Below are 18,752 nucleotides of genomic sequence, written 5' to 3'. Positions count from 1 at the left end.
CGTACAAGCCAATGCAATGACCATACACAAATCACATGCGGTCACCCATGCACATGTTGTGTACGACTACGATAAGAGGCACCCTTTGCGGCTTGCATACGTCGCGTGCGAACGCTGTTAAAGGCTTGTACCTGACAAACAGAAGCGATGACTTCACATTTAAGCATCGCAATGGTACGATGGATCGAACTCTGCGTGATGAGATGGTTCTGCTAAATAGACGGAAATTAAGCACTTGCCTTGATGACACAATCGACAGGCTGCAACAAGCCGCGGGAAACGGAGACGTCTCAATTATGTACTTCAATGGTCAAAGTCTACACGCCCCGGACATTGAAGCTGATAGCGTAATGCCGAATGCAGATATCGCCTTCTTGGAGACGTGGAGTACCGACCCGCAACCGATTGCCGGTTTCCAACGAGCGTGCTACTGAAAGCGACAGTCTGTCATGTGCGCTGGGGTGGCCATTTGCAGGAACGTAATGGCCGCCCGTCTATCCATTGGACGGGCAATGCTCTCCTTACCACCAGATTGCGAAGCCAAGTGCGCCCTGGTTGACGGTGTTGCTGACGCACGCGTTGTGCAACTGAAGTACGGGGACATCGACGTTCCACTGACCGATGTCTACGTTAGCCCCTCGGCGACGCAGAAGAAATCAAACACTTCCTTGCGCTCAGGTTTATTCAATATGCACCCGTGGCATTAATGCATAGTTGTGACAGCACCAGTGTAAATAAGATGCCGTTGGTGTTCACCGGTGACTTCAACGTCGATTTGAGGAAACCCCAAAACCGCTGGCTGCCAACGTTTATGCAAGATGTCTTTGGTGTGCGCCTCGTGAGCTGCGCCTGCAACAGACAATTGCCAACTTCCAGAATTGGTGGTGCAATTTGTCCCGTTTTTGCAAGGGGACGGTTAACGTTGAGCACGACGTTTCGTACTTCTCCGTTCACGGGCTTACCATTCTGCCGGCATCAGGACGACACTACGCAAGCAGCGGTTTAGCATATCAGTGCTCCTGCCACGATGTTATGCGCCGTCTTAGCCAATGACAGTGTAACCTTTTCGCTGGCTACGAAAAACGGCTCACAACAACGCCTCACTACGTGGACAAACACAAGTGATGAAGGCAAGGTAACATTTCACATCATATCATGACAGTCATAAGCCGCCAACGACCGTCAAAGCACGCAAACAGCCCAGATAGCTTCGATTGCATCCAGTGCGTGGGATATCCTTCCATGGCTTCAAATGTGGGTCTACCACATGACCGTGTCGACTGTGCTCGGCAGACTTGGCCAAATTTGCTTCAATAACTCGATTTGCACTTATTCGAGTGCTCCGGTAACCGCTGTGTGCGCACTTTTCGTGCAATGTTTAAGCATCTCCGGTCGTTTGTTGTGACTTATAAATTTAATACGTTCCTTGCAACGCGCGGCTGCTGCAACCGTACGTTGTGCTTCAGATGCTGAAGCATTACTATGACATGATCATGAGCTGGGCCTACAGTGTTGGGCTTCAATTTAATCATGCGACGCTCTGTCCATAACACTTTCCTTCCTATAAGCCCTCTAATGACATCTTGTGAACACCACCTACTTATGTACCTTAGCACTCTGCTTTTTGTAATAAGGGCAGCTTTCTCCTTCCTGTGCTCACTCGCACAACTGACGCAACATTGCCTTTGCATCACAGCCATCGTCATGAAATATTTAATAGCCGTAAGCGTAAGAAAAACGTGGTTTTCGTGAATCAGTGGTTTTCGTCGACAGAGCAGATTTGAGCTCACGCCAGTTTTTCAGTCTCTGTCAATCTGAAATCTCGAAGGACCATTTATGACCTATGACAACAAGAATCGCTTAACAATTGAAATGATGTATAAATGTTTTGTGCACCCTGCGCAATCAACCGAACCAAAAATTGCTGGCCTCGCCAGTTACCTCGAGAAATCGGCAGTGTGTACAAAAATTATCGGTCCACGTGTTATAAAAAGTGAACCATCGCATATGCATTTTAGTCTCTTTTTCGCAGGTGATTGCTTTTTGTTAACACTGCGAACAAAAAAGTGGGGCACCAGTCATCAAGGACGGTTTTGTGGCTGTTTACTTCCTCTCTCTGTAGGTGTTTTGTGTCTTTTCAAGCTAAACCGACGCGGTCCATATCGTGCTGCTCCGCAGCGAAACCGCAATAGTGAGATCGCAACCACCTTTGAGCCATTCGTACTTATGAAAAAGAAACAAGCTTCATAGAACGAAAAGACGCCATAGACCAAGGAAAAAGACAGGCGAAAGGAAAGATTAGTTATCTTTCCTTTCGTGCTTTCCTGTACACATAGATAATGTGTCCTCTCTGCACCAAGAAAGTTGTCAGGCCTCTGGCCGCGGATTTAAAAAGCGCCCAAGCCACCTATACGTGGCAAGAGGTATGTAAATCCCGACATCACCTGTGCCATGGATGTGGTTTATAAAATTTCGCTCAGCTGCGGCAGGGTTTACATCGACCAAACGGGCCGATGTGTTAACGACAGAGTGAGAGAGCATGCACTTTCCATTAAAAATGACCTTTCGACACATTTACATGTGCACTGCAAAGCATGTAAATGTAAGGCAAGATTTAAGAAGATCAGCATTCTGGGTAGAAGCAACGAGGTGCTAGCACGAGAAATGTTGGATGCCTCTTAGATAAGAAGGAAAAGAGATATCGGCATTAGCGATACGTCAGTGGTGTTGCACGGCGCTGAGTTAGACTTTTTTAGATGATTTTTAAGCTAGCACATGTTTCTTATTGACTCATCTAGGGTGCTGGGATGCGCGGAACCTTGCCGCGCACGTGTTAGCTTAGCTATATATTGCGATGCTTTCTCGGAATAAAGTTAGTTGCGATCTTTCCTTTTGCCTGTCTTTTTCCTTGGTGTGTTGCGTCTATTCGTTGTATGAAGCGTGTTTCTTTTTCATGAGTACGAATGGCTCAAACGTGGTTGCGATCTCACTATTGCGGCATCGCTGCGGAGCAGCGCGATATGGACCGCGTTGGTTTGGCTTGAAAAGACACAAAACACCTACAGAGAGATGAAGTAAACAGCCACAAAACCGTCCTTCATGACTGGTGCCCGACTTTTTTGTTCACAGTGTTAACAAAAAACAATCACCTGCGAAAAAGAGACTAAAATGCATGTGCGATGGTTCACTTTTTATAACACGTGGACCGATAATTTTTGTACACACTGCCGATTTTCGAGGTACCTGGCAAGGCCAGCAATTTTTGGTTTGGTTGATTGCGCAACAAGTTTTATTAAGAAACAAGCTCTTTACATGACGTGCTGCCCACGTTGATTCAGTAAAAAATTCCCTCGTTGAAAACGTAATTTATAAACGCATATTAAATTCTGGTATCCATTCTGTAATTCTAATGGGATTATGGGATTTTACGTGGAAAAGCACGATATGATTACGAAGTATGCCTTCGTGGCGAACTGCGAATTGATTTCACCACCACGCGCATCCACTGCATGTTACACGGGTTTCCTTGCCCCGCTAAATGCGTCGCCACGCATTTTGCGGTCGTTTTACGCGGAACCCAAATCGGATATCAGTGAAGCGTAGCAACGGTTCATAAAACTTGTGTCCTAATTTGGACGTCAATCCGGTCTCATGTTGCAAGGATACGCCTCATATTCAAAATGAGAAACTTGGTGCGCAAGGGAGAACACAAGAATGCGGTCATAAAACAAACGAATCCTCTTACCGAGAAATCACGGCCGACCAGGCACCACGTGCTGACCACGACGGGACACGCATGACTTGCGCGCTAGAAATCACGTCGAGGTCGTCATTGCAGCCTTGGCCGCGATGGTTGGAGAGGGGAGTGGAGAAAGTCCTTCGAGGGCACCGCGTTTCTCCAAAGCGGTCGTGCGCAGTGTAACGCCGCCAAGAGCAGCTGCCATGTGGTTACCAACTGCGCTCCTGTGCGCTATATCCGTAATACATGCGTCGACCAGCGCATCTGTCGAACCTGGCACTGATGTTGTGGCCAAGTGGAAAGCCATTGAATCGAATGCAAAGTCGATGGTTCAGAAGCTCATCAGCATGTCCTATCGGGAAGTGCTTCCACTGATTCACGAGGCGGAGCTCTCTAGTGAGTGCTTCATCAGCCTGACCAGTGTTCTCAGGGGCCTGCAGGAGCTCAACACCGATATCGTCAGACGTGAGTATTAAACATTTAAATATGGGGTTTTACGTGCCAAAACAACCACCCGGTTATGAGGCATGCCATAGGGGGGGGGGGGACTCCGGATTAATTTGGACACCCTGGGGTTCTTTAACGTGCACATAAATCTAAGTACACGGGTGTTTTCTGCATTTCGCACACATCTAAATGCCGCCGCCGTGGCCGGGATTCGATCCCGCGACCTCGTGCTCAGCAGCCCAACACCATAACCACTGAGCAACCAGGGAGGGTCGTGAATATTACAATTCATATGCATTCACTGTAATATTGCCTATTATACTGCGTTAAAACACCCTAATATGGTGACAGATGTCGAGAACTGAAATGTTGCTCCACCATCACCAATGTAAAGATGCTAAATTTGAAAGAAAATTTAGCATCTCTACTACCGGCTGAGCCACAGCACAGAGAATTCCGATAAAACACTTAACCTGTTTTGTCATGACTGGGAATGCAGCAATTTGCTCACTCCGTCTATTATTCATATTTCGCAATCGAAGATTCCGAAAATTCCGCCATTTTCCCAACTTACAAATCTCGAAACAGGTATTCCTGTTTACTTCCTAAGTCAGATTTTTTGTTGTAGCATTTTTTAAAGTCCGTTTCATGTTTTTTTTTTCATCTTACGCATAACAAATGCTGATTACAGGTGAAAAAGCCGCAACTTGGTTGCGTAGGGGCTTTGACATTGCGCGGCCAAGCATGAGGGCGCGGGATCAAATTCCGGCCACGGGGTCCCCATTTCTATAAGGGCGATATGAAGAAACGCCCGGGTACCATGCGTTTGGTGCCTGTTAAAGAGCACCAGGTGGTCAAAATTATTTCAGAGTCCCCCACTATGAGGTGCCTCATAATACGATCGTGGTTTCGGCCCGCAATACCCCAGAACTTAAAAAGCTCTTAAAAAGTTCTACCTGTCAGCTGTTATGAGTGCTAGCCATGTAATGACGGGTGGTACAATCGTGGCTTGGAAAGCCACTCCAAATGCCCAAATTTTCACAATCCTATGTGACCATGCGGCAGTCTTGATTGAGGCTGACTGCACCTTTAGGAAGAATACAACCCTTACTTTTCGTTTTGCTTCTTCAAAATAGAGGGCCTTTTATACTGTCCAAAGTAGTGGCATTTTAAACATGCCGTTTTCCTAATGCTGCTTCGGAGCTTGTTCGTTCGTATAAAACACGAAGTACTATCGTCTATCTTTTTTTCAATTGCAGTGTAGGAAGCCTAAATGGTGAACATTTTATCAAGATAAAAAAGATAGTTCACGTGCTTCACAGATTAGAGAGGCTTCGTTGTTTTTGATGCGGTTATCTTCTTATTCGTCTGCCTTTGGTGACATTTGATAATGACGCATGTGGGCGTCGAAATCGCCATGTGGGCATGAATCGCGTTCTCTCCACTTTTAATGCCCATGTTCCCTTGCCTTGCACTAGGCACACTTGGTCACGCCTCGTTTCGTGTCTCTACAATCAAACGTGGTGCAGATCCCACGTGCTGTGGGAGTTGGCCAAGTATTTTGTAGGTAGCTGGCTATCCAGCACCACCTAGGGGCTTTGCAAAGGGCCACAAAGACCTTTGTGATGATAATGCATGGGTTTTTTTGGCGCAAGGGCCACCGATGACCAAGGAGCGCCAACAAATGGTATGGGGTGAATGAGAAAAGGGTGACCTTTGTGTAAGGCCAGCAATCGTGTGTGTGATAACAGCAGGAAGGCGGCCGATGGCATGACAGCTGACATAGTGTACTCCCACGAAAAAACATTACCAAAGTCTCTGTATACGCGTTAAACTAAAAAAGTAATACTAATTAAAAAAAGTTGATCAAGTGCAACAAACGCATGCTATTCGTCGGCACTGTATTTCCGGCTGGAAAGTGGTTTCTGTACCCCCAGGTTCTTCTCAACGCTGCTATTGACAGCGAAGTGCTTAATCAATATAAGAATGCGTTTCAGTGTCAGTAATTCTGTATTTTCTGCAGCTTTTATGGAAATTCAGTTTCTGGGAAAAAATCACAATGAAAGCGCGCGCAGCTAGCAGAGAGCACACCTCGGTTTTCGGCTCGAGGGCTAATGTTGCCACGAAGATGAGACCAACACCGCGAAAGCGAAAATTGACCACGGTTGTGGCAGCACAATGTTACTAATTGGACCCCTACTCTTCTCAATTACCTAGCCCTGCACGTGTCTTGCAACGTTCGTTGGTTCTCGGACGACTGCGTCATTTATCGAACAAGCAGATCTAATCAAGACTTACTGCAGGAGGACATTAACTGTTACAGCAATGGTGCGACCGTTGGTCAATTGAACCTAATCCTGAGAAATGCAACTTGATGGTATTTTCTCGTCGGCGCGACTCATTTCCTTACCAATACACAATAACATTCCCGTGTGTGCTGCGCAGTCTTACAAGTACCTAGGTGTTACTATATCTAACGACTTATCCTGGCACACACACGTCAGTAACATCACTTCATCTGCTAACAAATCACTCGGTTTTCTCAAGCGTCATCTAAAACTTGCCCCCAAACCTGTTAAACTACTGGCCTACCAGTCAATAGTCCGACCGAAACTGGAATATGCATCCGCCATAACGAATCCACACCAAACATATCTCATCAACACACTCGAAGCCGCTCAAAACCGGGCCGCAAGGTTCATCCCTTCTAATTATTCATATGATGTGAGCATATTTTACTGAAAAAATATTTGAATTTACTTCCGCTTTGTACGCGCCGGCGCATTGAAACCCTTGCACTTTTCTATAAACTTTATCACACCTCGCCTAATATCCTCGCCGCAGCCCGAACATCTCATCGAACACTTTTCAAGTGGGCCGCCCTCGCATGAGCACTGTTAGCTTTTCCGCCTCATTCTTTTGCCATGCCGCTACAGATTGGAACAACCTGCCCCACCAAATCGCCGCCCTTGTACGTTCATGGAGAGTGTCCTAGAATAGTTAATTGTTGGGCTAGTTGGTTCTGCATAACTGAACAAGTAACTCAGCGCAATATAAAAGACAGACACAAGAAAAAGCGCTTGTCCTTGTTTGTCCCTTTCTTGTGTCTGTCTTTTATATTGCGCTGAGTTACTTGTTCACTTATAGAGAGTGTCACTGCGCACTTTTCACAATGAAAGCGACTTGTGTTAACAGACTTACATGCTCGTGCAATTTTAGTTTGTATTATTTAGGTCTATGTATTTGCGCTGACGTATGTAACACTTTATATAGCTCATGTAATTTTTGTTGTTGTTTGCGTGTTCAGTTATGTAGTATGCAAATTAAGTACTAATGTATTCCCACCCCTTATGTAATACCCCTATCAAGGGGTCGTTAAGGTAATAAATTGAAAATAATGAAATCTTTTTCTCTTCTTTTTTTGTTCCCCGTTGTGTAAACCACCGTAGAGGAACCGAAATTGTGTGCTTCAACGCTCCGCCTGAGCGAGTTAGGGAGAATATGGCAGATGACACTCGCTTCGAGGGCGATGGATGTGGGAATTGTCGTTCCTATCCAAGAAAGCAAGCATATTTAGGCACTTCGGTTGCAACCTGCTCCGCTACGCCCGGGGCACATCCCGAAGGTGGTACAAAGTTACACAGATTCTCAAAACGCGGGTGTAATCGGAGATCGCTGGGAGACGCCTTCTACCGGCAGTGGACATAAATTAGACTGATTAATATTATTATCATTATTATCAATATTATTACTACTACTACTACCATGATTAACGATAATATTGTTAGTTTCCTCTTGAGACTTTTTTTCACCAAACTAACGTATTCCGCAGTGACCGGAACTTCAGTGGAATTAAACAAAAGGTGGTGTCATACTGAATGCTGTTGACAGTTGACTGAGATGTGTATAGCGCAACGGCATAGAACACGTCAGCTTAACGCACTGCGAAAAATTGTTAATTGGATCTTTCTATGTACCGCCGAATATTTCCCCTGTCTTGTTTGATGAGGTCATGTCCTATATTGTCCCATAGCAAACACAATGGAATTCGTCTTGCTGATTTCATACTCCTGGAATTGTTGCAACACGCTTAGGTATTCTCATTACAATGACTGCATAAAGAACAAATGCAGCCTGCTGTTGGAGTTTCTACCATTATGTTCCCTTTAGCAGCATAACTTGATGACCAATTCCTGTAGCAACGTCTTAGACGTCTGCCTCTCGAATGCTCAAGTTATTAGTTTCTTTAGTCCTCAATTTCCTTTGTGCATTCCGATAAGTTTCACCGTCACTAAAGATCACCGTCGCTAAAGCCTCTGTATCAGCCCTGAGGCAGAGCTCCTCTAGTGGCATAAATCAATCCTCTCACTTTGCTTTCAAGGGTTATGAATATGTTGGTTTATATGATTTCTTGTCCACCACCAATTGGTCACTTGTTACAGACAAAATCAATGTTGATGAACAAGTAGATCAGCTTACGGAGCTTGTTTTGAGCAGTATGCGCAAATACATTCCCCAGTGCAGACCTTAACACTCTAAATATCCCCACTGATTCTCATCTGAACTTATAACTGCCTAAAGTATAAAGATCGCGTGCATAGAAAATTCACAAGTCCTGCGCATATTGAGCGCAGAGAATTCCGCTTTTTTCAGACTCTCTGCAAATGCCTCTATATAAGCAGTATCACGACTCATGTCACGATATGATAACCCTTACGGAAATGTCAGATATGGCCCTTATATGTTTTATATATGGCCATATTTGGACATATAAGTGCCCATATAAGGCCTTATACTGCCATATAAGGATCCATGTAAGGACTTATACTGCCATATAAGGGTCTAGATACGGCCTTATACTGCCATATAAGGGTCCATATATGGCCTTATACTGCCATATAAGGGTCCAGATATGGCCTTACACTGCCATATAAGGGTCCAGATATGGCCTTATACTGCCATATAATGGTCCAGATATGGCCTAATACTACCATATATGACTGCAAGTAAGGCTTTATAACGTCATATAAGGGTACAAATAGGCGTTCTACTGTCATATATGGCTGCAAGTAAACGCCTTATATTGCCATATAAGGATTTAAAAGTATACCTAAATTGTAGTTGTAACCCCCCTCCCCCTCCACTCACGCGTCGAGCCCCACCAGTCCAACGTGCACCTTCAGCGCTCTGTGCACACTGTCATTACCATTCAGGAGATGGCTTGAGGTCGAATTTTCCGGATTAACAAAAACACTCTATCACCTACTGTCTTCTATTTACTCATTCACTCTTAAAGTACTTTGAGTAAAACGCTGAAGAAATAAACATTGTCATCATCCTTATATATTAAAATTATAATTATTATAATTATGATTTATTATTATAATTATGTTTTGTATTATAGTTATGAGGCATTTGAGTTGCTGTTGGATTCCTCTGGCTAAAGCAAGGTAATTACATATTATGTAAAGTGTTTGCTTCCCCCCCCCCCCCCACACACACACAAATGTACCACCCCCCCCCCCCCCCCCGGCAGAGATCCTGGGTGCGCTACTGCCGTCTAGTATGGGTTATTAGCACCGCGCCTGCCGGACAGCATGGCCTTATTTACGAGATGTAGCTATACTGCACGTAACAAATGCGATGCTTTGCACTGCAGCTATAGGCAAAGCATCTCGATCGAAATGAATGTGCTTGCACCGAGCAGGTAGTAACGAGTTGAAGTGAATTTTATCGCAGAAACACACACAATCAACTCATCGTTTTGCACGTTGGCTCACAACCACACCCGATGAATATGTCTACTTTTTGAGAGAGAACATGAACATATACTTTTGCAATCATATATACCGGCCTATGTAAAGCAGCCTGGGAATATTAAAGCATGAGTTAGGAAACCTGCTGCACGAATTCCTATTCGTTATATCAGCTACTGCACAAGCACAAACAAAAAGTTTGCTACATCAGTCAATCTAGATACTTTATTCAAGCCCCATTAAATGAAATACTGCCAAAAATTACCACCAAGCTAAAGTTTTGACACATTCAGTGAAATCCAAACCGAAACCAAACGTGGAATGGCCAATGCAATGTATCGCTTGGCAACACTGGTAAGCTTGCTGCGCCGGCAGCACATGGACGGCAGCTGTCAGATACCGAGGCCTGTTTTCGTGTGTAATTTTCGTTCGTGCATCCGTGTTAACGCAATGTTCTCCGCGGTTTGTGTGTTATTCGTGAACGCAATCGGAACGAGTCCTCATCAACGCAGTTTAACGCGACTGTAAGTAAAGGGAAGCAGCGGGCGCCTTCACCGGCGCGGCCCTCGGCGATCGCTTTGTTTGTATGTGTCGCGCGCACGGTTCAACTTTTGAATACCGTGGCTGCGCGTTGTCGCAGTGCAGTGATGATTATATGCCAGTGCTCATCGTGAAACTGCACAAACCGCGTCACTGCTGATGGAGCTGCCACGTACGTAGACGGCGGCGCCCGAGAAGACCTTTTCTGAAGAGAATGCGTGCCTGGCGATTGTCACTTGCAGTCGCAACTTTTACAAAGGTACGTACAATTCCCCCCCCCCCCCTCTTGCTATGTGCTATTTGCATAATTTTGAAGCAGTGCGTGTTGCGATACCGCGTAAAGTATAAACCGCATTCACGCAATCTTGCGCGCGACAACAAGCGACGCGATGGAGATGGCTGTCGCGTTCGTTCGTCGCCTACAAGTCGTACAGCATGCAAGCGACGAGACGAGCGACGTCTCCCCGGTGTTGCCTTTATGAGGGCAGCAAATACTCGCCGAAACTGGCGTGACGCTTGCTTTATTAATTTAACGGGTTTTAGTGTAAAGAGCAGCATAAATATTTCTAAATATTTCACTACGTTATTATCCTTGCACGTATCAAAATCTAGTCGTTTGCTCGTTCCGTGCGACAATCGGTAGTACTTGACTGATGTATATCCAGTTCCGGCTTCGCGCTATTGGCTAGTCGCTCATAGCACTTCCGGGCGACGAGCGACGTATTCTAAATTTCTAGAACCGAGCGATTGAGCGAAAAGACCAAGCGATCTGTTCGCGCGACGGCCCGTTTCGTCGCTCGTCGCCGTTGCGCACAAAATCGCGTGAATGCGGTTTGGGCTTAAAACACAAGCGGGCGAATCCGCTCCTTCAGTTTCGTCTACAGTCCCTATTATTGTTATGTTTGCCTTGGAGTTCGTGGCGTATGTACATCGGACCCTGTCAACCCAATTACAAGTACGAATGATCTACTAGCACAGAGGCTGACTGTCATATTAATTTGATTGAAGGTCTGCGTTATTCGATCGATCGTCCTTGTTTCGAGTCATGCTATGCTACACGCTATGAAATATCTTGTATTATTTTATGTGTTTGAATTCAGCGTTGTAGTTTTGGAGCTAGATGTAGCTATATCATTTGCATTTATTTCACTGTGGTGTGCGCGGCACCTTGTAATAGTCTTTGCAGAGACGGAGTGTACCTGGCTGGCTGCTAGGCGATTCGTCTAGCCGAATTTTAACCAACTTCGTTTATATTAGTGGGCTTTGTCATGCTGGCGGACCTCCAAATCACCCTGGTGACATTACTAAATGCAATTATTAATTATCAACTTTCGTTATTACTATTTGCTGCTGTTGCTGATGCCGCTAGCTAGAGAGCTGTCCAGCACAGCTTCCTTGTCAGTATTTTTAGGTGGCCTCAACTGTGCGGTACTTTCATATGAAAGGCTATACAAATGTTTACACAGCATAGCTGCGGCTGTTTGCATCATGAGTTTTTTTTTCTTCTCTAGTGGATATAACTGCTATGCGTAAAATTTGCCAACAGTCATTCTTAGCAGTGAAGGAACTTTTACGCCGTTGCTTGCATTGAACTGTAAGATTACTACAACATTCCCAAAATGAGAGAGATTGTCACTGATAAAGTGTTAAATTGTTTTCATGTGATGTCGGCTGCATAGATGTGCAGCAATGAACTGATCTAGGGCAAAGTTCAAACGACAAGGAAAACGTTCTAATGCAGTGTCTTTCCTCAGTGAGCTAAGCAAATGGGATGTGCCAAACCAGCAAGGTGTACGAAGATTTAGCTGCAGAGACAGTTGGAGCAGTCAATAGGGAGAACACAAATGGAGATCTTTTTCTCTCTGGATGTATAGCTCACTGGAGTGCAGACTGATTTTCAATATGTATACTAGGCTCTTCGATTGGCCACCCCTGACTGCCCAGGGCTGTCCAAGAAGCGTGTGCACCAATGCTTATCGTTAGTACACAACACCTTGGTCAGTCTGGGACAACTTATTGAAGAAACCGTGTTCACCTTGATTTGTTTTCTGTATTGACTGAAATTATAGCTGTGCGATTTATTATTTAACTGACAAGTGCTCGTATCATAGAGATGCCGGCATGCATGCAGGTTTTTCTTTTATGTGGCGTATCCTTCTGGTATAGATGAGTAAAACGCAAGATCCAGGAAGCTAGATTCATGGATATCTCAACTTGTTCGGGACTTACATGGATGTGTTTATAGGCTAAATTATTATTTATCATCATCAATCTATCATCGGGACTAAGAAATTGCACGAACTCTTACCAGTAGATTATTATCAAGCATGTTCGTGTGCATTGGCTCCACTTTGATACCAGCCAACATTTTTCTGGTTTTGCAGCAATTTTGTGGCATGGGGGGGGGGCATTATGTTTTTTTAATGTTGTGATTTGCTCTTACCTTCTTTACACTGCGTTCAGTGGAACTCGTTGAAGTTCTGCATTCCCGATTCACACACTGGCGTGAAAAAATTGCCCGATTACACTTAACCCCTTCAGTGACGAAGTATGATTGACTGTCGATAAATGTATGAAATTTACATAAATATATGCCAAGGTGCTGCAGACTCCATTAAGAGCAAGTCAAGATGGTAGAATGACTGCATATTATGATGATTCACCATAATTACAGAGTGATTAAGTATCTAATTGTTGTGCACGCTGTAATGATAGGTCTCTTCATAAAAAATTACTGAATCACTAGTGTGTTACCTGCACAAGTTAATTATTGGTTGCAAGCTTTACTAGAAAGAAGAAAATTATTTTGCAATTGCTACAGAAATGTCCCACATCACACCTTCCGTCAAACACTGTAGTGCCTTCTCCAAAGCTATCTTCGGTAGCAATACATTTCCCTCAGAAGTGAAATGAAGGTACTTGAGGTAACCATAATGTTTAATTTACCCTAAGATTAGTTTTTGTGGTCATTTCCTTGACACAGCTGCACAGAAATGGCAAAAATAAGTTGTGCACACAATTATGTACACCGTGACTGAAGGGAGTATCAATATGAGCTTCAGAGTGTGAGGATTTATTTACAGGAAAGGCAAATGGCTCAGCCTGAGCCAGTGTGCTCTCACCTGCTTTTCTGCTCACATGAGTTGGTAACTGTTATAATAGGGCTGACTCCACACGTTGCTTGCATTTGTTGAAACCAATTTTTTTTCTCGATATATGTGTTCGTGTAGTATTTGAGCCCACTTAATGGTAAAATCATGACAGCAGAAGCTTTCCTTGTTTTTCTTTTACCAATTTGTTAGCGTGGCAGCACATACTGTGCGGTTTATTCTATTATCGAGCCATGCTTTGTACTCGTAGAGTATACAACAGCTCTGCAAGAGTTTGGAAAATGTAATGAAACAGGGAAACTGCCTTTTAGCATGTATGCACGTGGACATTTTAAGTTTGTCGCTTCATCTGTCAACTTAGATCCTTCATTTGTCATAGCACTAATACATGGGTACAACACAACAATATAGGCAAGCTTTCAATTTAACAGAAATTTTCATGGTTCTATTGAAATATTGTGTGAAATGTCGCCACTATACCACAACTTTAGTGAGGTTAGATTTCATTTTGACATTCTTGTCCATGTGCTAAATTCTCTTTTGGACAGCTTTTTTTCACATCCTGCAAGCACAACTTCAGCAATGCGTAACCTTTATCTGCATGGCAGACAGGTCAGGACTTAGTGGCATTGTTCTTTGACGTAGTGAATGTTATGTAAGGAATTAGGAACCAGCATTGAGTAGCACTTTGCAGCGCTACTTAACCATTCCCATGTCTAGTGGCAGCCACCAAGTGACATTTTCCCACTGATTCATGTAATCAATTATGGCATGCACCCTGTTTTAGGTAGCTCTTTGAACTAGTGCATACAGCCTTCTGCTATCACGTAGCTGCAGCAATAGTATTGAGTTCATGGAATGACTGGGAGCACTCGGTTCTTTACCATCACATTTCAGTGCATATGGCATCACGTGTACTGATCACAAAGACCTCTAGACAACACCTAACTTGATAACCTACACAGTGCACTTGAGCTTCATATATCATGTAAGCTGCACGCCTATTTGCATTACTCTGCAAGAGACATGCAGTCAGCAACACGGATGACTGCAGTTACATGTGTCTTAAATGAATATTCACCTAATGTACATGTCACTTCAACTGTCTTGCACTGTTCTACACAAGTCGGCTTGCATATGTGATGCTGCTAGCTAATATCTGATAATAATAATAATCCGTGTTTTCTCAGTGGCAGCTGGCCTCCATGGGGCGGTGCAGACAGGGGACTGTCATTGCTGGAGCACCTCCTGGCTATCCACAGGAAATGGAAAAAACATGGTAAATTCAAACCCCCTCTGGTTCTCATTTTCATGTTTCCATAAGTGTGTGTGTGTTCATCACCCTGAAGTTACTTAAATTTGAAAACGAAGCCATATAAAGTATACTCATGGTCTCACGTAGTGCATTATTAAACATAAAAGTACAAAATCACGCAGCTTAAGAACCTCAAAGATAATTTGTAGCGGATCAGTCACTGCAGAGGTCAGGATATGTATTGTCGATGCTCGCAGACAATAGAATTGCAGACTTGTTCATCATTAAAAGCAATTATACATTTAGGGTGTGAACATTTGGTAATGGTTTGAGTGAATGCTAGAGACGACTGCATGAATATGCCACCCCTAACGTAATGCCCTGACAGAGGCCCTTAAAGATGAAATAAATGACGATAAGAAGCTTGGTAACAGATTTGTGCAACGAGCGAATTGTAGCACGCACAGGGAAAAATACACGAGAAGGCACAAAGAATACACACACGTAGCACTTCATTGTGCCTTCTCATATCTTTGTTCCCTGTTCGCGCTACAGCTCGCTCATTTCAACATGAACAACCAACAAGCCCACATCGCCACTCAGATTTGTGCAGTTTCCTTCGAGTCATATTTGGGTAAAGTACCACAGACTATATTTTAAGTGAAATAAGTTATATTTCCTCGTTTAATTGGCCAACACTGTAGTTAGGCTCTGGGTATATTTTGGCCAGGTATGTATATATGTCAGTGCTACGTTTATTAGATTATGTTTTAGAGTGAGTTGAAGTCATAATTATAGAAATTAATACTTGTGATCATGATATTCTTGCCATAAGTTTATGCAAGGGACATGTAAATTTGGTCTTCATATAAGCAACAACAAATGGAAAGTTGCTGACGATTTTATAGGCATTGAAGATGTCAACATGTTAGCTTATTTGGATGCTTTTGTGTTGTCATGTGGCCTATATCATACGGGATGGAATTGATGGCCAAAATTGTGGACATTTTAACCTCCCAAAGGCCAACATCATATCTTTGATATGCTGAGCTTGATGCCTGAAAATGCTCATTTACTGATGATAAACATAATGTGCAATGCACTGTAGCATTTCTGACATGCTGCAACAGTTTCAGTTGTAGATAGCTCAGCAAACTAATGAGTAGTGAGTTACTCTTAGGTTATATATAACTAAAAGAAAATTTAGTTTTTCTTTTGTTTATATATTCATTGGGGGTGATTGTATGAGAAAGAAAGGTGATCAGGTTCTATTCTTCCTTCATATAGAATTGTGTCTGCTTTCCGAACTTTAGGAAAGATGTTCAATTTGTCAGACACTGCCTGCATAACACCACCTCCATAAATAGGAAGAACTGATGTTCATCCGTGATACTCTAAGAACACTGCGATGAATCATAGGTGCACATATAAAAGTAATCACAAGAAGGGCAATGCATAGCAAGCATCTGCATCTAGATCGAGATAGTTAAATTTTGGATTAAGGTGAAACATTGCAGAAGAGCTGCATGCTGTACATGATATGCAGGCTAAATCATTGAAGGTTGATTCATTGAAGGCATTATAAAAATAATGTTTTGCTATTTTCTAATAGCAGCCGGAGTAATTGCTATGAAAGAGAAATAAAATTTTTAAGGAATAAAATAATTAGCTAGTGTCTAGTACAGAACTTACAGAAATGAAATTACTGAGTGCAAATGTATGGAATAAGTTGTTTCACTTGGAGAGTGCTGCACAGGTCATGGGGCCACTAGAAAATTGTGAGGATATAAGGGAAGAGCGAAAGCATGTGCAGTGAAAATATGGGCGAAAGTGTCTGTAAAGGAGCGAAATCGATTTTAAGACTCTTACTGTAAGCCGATGAATAGGGATTTCAAGGTGGAGGATTGCAAAGGTATAGCTGAATCTCTCTATGAGCCATTGTGACACACATGAACAATTTCCGTAGAAAATGAGAATCTATTTAAGCACGTTACTGAGAGCATAATCACTGGAAAATGGTAGAGCAGAGATCGGTTTGCGTAAACACGGGTTTGGCGCTTACTTTCAACTGCAGTTTACTGAAGAAATGTGATATTTATAAGTACTGAACAAGACCATCATGGGGCATCACATTAATGATAAAGCAACCAAATATTGGAGTCACCAGGACCCCCTAATACAACCACATCATAGCCATGTGCCATGACAGATTGGTACGGCCTAGTATACCAGAGGTGATAAGAGACAATCCAGATTATCGCACAGCATGACGCTTGCCTCTAAAAATATGTGAAGGTAGGTTGAAGCATGTGCGCTGGCCCAGCAAATAATAACCTAAAAAAACAAGACTTAAAAAGCAGATGCTGCATCTATAATGATTACTCGGAAGGAGTACATAGCAGATCAAAAAACGAGAAAGCAAAACCAACCAAGTAAGTTGGTTTTCTGAAGGCACTTCAGGTCTTTATTTGCCACTGCACTGCGTCCAGCAGCATCTGAGGCAACAGAATTGGTCGAGCTTTTTTTGCGATCTTGTGCATCAGGCTCGCTCGTTCACATGGGCACAAAACAAATCCATCTGCCTGCCTTGAGTGTCGGTGGCATATTCTTACCTTGATACCCTGAATCAAGTTTACCAATTCAGTTTTTCGAACTTTCTGCTGCTTCTCAACCTGTGTGCATTCATTGGTTTGCCTCAAAACTGCAACACCAGTGCTTGTTTTGAGACCATATTCACCCGTTTGACAAGTTTGGTGATAGATCTGACTCCAATTTGTCTTCCACAGTGATGGCATTGTCTTGAATGCCAAGTTGTTGCAGGAGGCCCTTCAGCTACTTACGCAGAACAGCGTGTCTAGGATGGCAGTGTCAGCATTATAATTGCTTGCGATAACATTTGCAGCACCTGTAGCACTCATCACGGCAGGGTATACGGCTTTCGTCCATGGGTCAATGGCATCCTGTATTATGCGCTGCATGGCAATCTAGCCAATTGATAACTTGCATGCTTTTCATTGTAATCGTTAGGGGCTTAGCTGCAGCCTTACTAGCCACTGTGGGAGGAGGTTGCTTTTTTCGTACCTTATTTGGGGACGGAGCATTGGGTAGTTCTCAAAAAAGTTCATTTTTGAGGCAACACAATTAAAGTGTTAGTTACATTCTGCATCAGTGACGCACACACAAGCATGCTGTTTGTTGTTGGGTATCAGGGAAGAGTTCTTTAGTATCTTTCTGTTTAACTTAGTACTAAGTTTAGTGCTAGTAGTAGAAATATGTGATAGTACATTTAGTCCATACATAGCTTCATACATCTCGATCAGAATCTGAGCAGGGCTCGCTAAAGTAACTGACTCTGAGCAAGCTTTATTGTATCTTCTCTTCATCTTGTAGGCATCAGCGTGCTACAGTCAAATTCAAACTTGCGAAACTAAAAAGCAAAAAGAAAGGGAACTGTTTCCTCATGCATACCGCAGCAAACAGCGTGCGTCACTGTTACTGAATATTAGCAACAATGCTTCTTTCCCATTGTCGCTTAATAGTGAGAAACTTTCTTGTGAACTACTTGGTGCTGTAGCCTCAAAAAAATTCAAACTTGCTCCTAATGCATTTAGTAAAGCCCTCAACACACACAAGGAAAAGTTCCTATCCTAATAATTATCCAGTAGGCTCCTTGAAGACAAGGGCTTAATAATAATAATATGGGATACTGTTGGAGCTGTAGACGCTCATCTTATTCCATTACGCCTCCATAAATTTTTCTGTTAAGTACATGGCAGTCACTTATAGCAACATTGGCACTCCCATGTTAGTCATGCTGTGCTATATACGCAATGCCAGGTGCTGTAATAGGTCGACAATGAAAATAACACTGTCATGGGTACAGCTAAAGCGATTAGAATGTTTAA

General features: G+C 43.3%; 1 long non-coding RNA gene across 2 annotated transcripts; it reads left to right on the top strand.

Moving 5' to 3' along the window:
- The first annotated feature begins 9,794 nt into the window (after positions 1-9,794).
- LOC125944846 (uncharacterized) lies at positions 9,795-17,177 on the top strand. Of its 2 annotated transcripts, none has more exons than XR_007466551.1 (2): positions 9,795-10,741; positions 14,789-17,177. It is a non-coding gene; the product is annotated as an uncharacterized LOC125944846 (long non-coding RNA). The 2 variants fall into 2 exon arrangements; XR_007466550.1 differs by having other exon boundaries at positions 14,783-17,177.
- The last annotated feature ends 1,575 nt before the right edge of the window (positions 17,178-18,752 follow it).

The sequence above is a fragment of the Dermacentor silvarum genome, chromosome 4, assembly GCF_013339745.2.
Source record: "Dermacentor silvarum isolate Dsil-2018 chromosome 4, BIME_Dsil_1.4, whole genome shotgun sequence".
Lineage (NCBI taxonomy): Eukaryota > Metazoa > Arthropoda > Arachnida > Ixodida > Ixodidae > Dermacentor > Dermacentor silvarum.
The sequence above is the reverse complement of the archived record's forward strand: the minus strand, read 5'-3'. Positions and strand labels throughout refer to the sequence as shown.